The 1920-nt window shown below is 43.0% G+C and overlaps 1 long non-coding RNA gene across 1 annotated transcript in view; it reads right to left on the reverse strand.

Annotated features, from left to right (window-relative positions):
* The window catches only part of LOC131896662 (uncharacterized), a 35697-nt gene that overhangs the window by 33137 nt on the left and 640 nt on the right, over positions 1-1920 (reverse strand). The gene's annotated exons all lie outside the window — the stretch shown is intronic.

Genomic DNA, 1920 nt, shown 5'->3' on the forward strand with positions numbered 1-1920 from the left:
TTAAAGGATTTAAAATAGGTTTTAAGCATGAGAGTTAAGAGAGAAGCGGTCAGAAAAATACCCAAGAGAGTGGGTGTGGTCCTCTCTAAGACCAAGCAGGGGTGTGGGCTTTTAAGAGAGAGCTGCCATCACTTAATTCTTATCCTTGCTAAATGTACTTACAGATTAGAAGTAGTCATCTTTATTCCTGATTCTTTAATAAAATAAACTTTTATTTCCTAAAATGATGGAGAGGGTGGGGGATTACTTCTCCTAGGAAACATGCAAGAAGCAAACAAATGATCTGTGTGTTGGTTTTATTGATTTATTTTCCTCTAGAAAAGGCTTTCACAATACACTCAAACAAGAAAAGCCGAGCTGTGGAGGGCAGGCTGGAAGAAGTCTCGGCCACCATTGTCGCCTGCACAACCTGCAGCTGCTCTCTTCCCAAGGCCCTCCCTCCCTCCCACACCCGCTCCTTGCCAGCCCAGCCGGATGAATGGACTCCATAGAGACTGGAAATAGTGAGCCGACAACCAGACTGTGTGTGCTACAGAAAACTAAAAGGGAAACCATCTGTCAAAATTCAAATTTGCAGCTTGGGTGCCCCAACAAACATCTCTTTACCTCTGAAATTTTATCCAGCAAATGTTCAGTGGTCTGCAGCTCGGAGACTCACTCTATATAGACCATCCTTGCTGATAATGGAGGCTTTCTAAATAGCAAAAGAATGCCACTGTAATCCATTTCCTAGGGGTGAAAGCGAGGCATTTTTTCTTGTCCCAAGGGGCAATTGAGCAACAACCACAGTCTCTAGCTGAATAGCAGTGCTGTGAGGAGCCCCTGTTCCCACAGTTAGAAGCCCAACTGCAGACGGGGCTATTTACGGAATTCAGGAACTACAGAAAATGAACTGCAGTCGACTGACATTACACAGTTGTCTGGGGGATGAGAAAAACATCACAAAATGGTTTCCTTTTATATTATATAACTCTCCCCTTTTTAATTTGGTATCTCAGTTATTTTTTACTTGGTATCACCCCTCCCCCAAGAAAGAGCAATGCAGAAATACAAGCCCACACAAAGAAAGAGCTAGTTTTTAAACTCAATTCTTTCTCCTTATAGTTTCTGAATCCTGTATTAGAAAGGGTGGCTCATTTCTAGGGATAAAATATCCCGGGGCGGTGGGGGTGGGGGATGGGGGGTGGGGGGAGTGGGCGTGGAGCGGAGATGGAGAATACTCTCTATCGGCAAAGAAAGCTTTCCTAGTAAATTACGAAATTCTGTTTTGTACATTATTTCTCTTTGGCTTTGTTCTCTTTTGCTTTTTGAGACATGATCTCACACTATAATCCAGGCTGGCCTCAAACTAGCTGCAATCCTCCAGCCTCAGCCTTCAAGGCTGGGATTTACATGCATGAGCCACTAAGGCCAGTTAGGATGACCTTGAATTGCAGCTCTTCCTGCCGCTGACTCCCAGGTGCTGCTGAGATTACAAGCGTGGCCTGTTCATACTGGGCTTCTGAATCTTGTTCAAGTAATAATAATAATAACAATAACTGTAAAAATCAGCATTTACCCAAGCCATTTTGACCATCATTCCCATCTTCTCTGCTATTTTTTTTAAAGCAATTAAAGATACTGGAACCTGACAAAAGTATTCAAATTTAGTATACTATGAATGAAACGCTAGAATTTTCCGTAAAAAAAAAAAAACCTCAACGTAAATTCTGTGATTAAGTGGTGGGGAAAACCTTAGATTATTTTAACTATAGCTTAAGGTTTAAGCCATGTGTAATCATCCAACCCCAATTTTCTTTCTTCCCTCCCCTCCCCAGCCCCACCCCATAATGGATGCTCGGTTAGTCGCCTTTGCACAGCCTTTGTCTGAAGGATGCAAAGTCTACGGATGCTAGGGGGAAGGGGTGGGGGAGAGATTAC

The sequence above is a fragment of the Peromyscus eremicus genome, chromosome 20, assembly GCF_949786415.1.
Source record: "Peromyscus eremicus chromosome 20, PerEre_H2_v1, whole genome shotgun sequence".
Taxonomy (NCBI): domain Eukaryota; kingdom Metazoa; phylum Chordata; class Mammalia; order Rodentia; family Cricetidae; genus Peromyscus; species Peromyscus eremicus.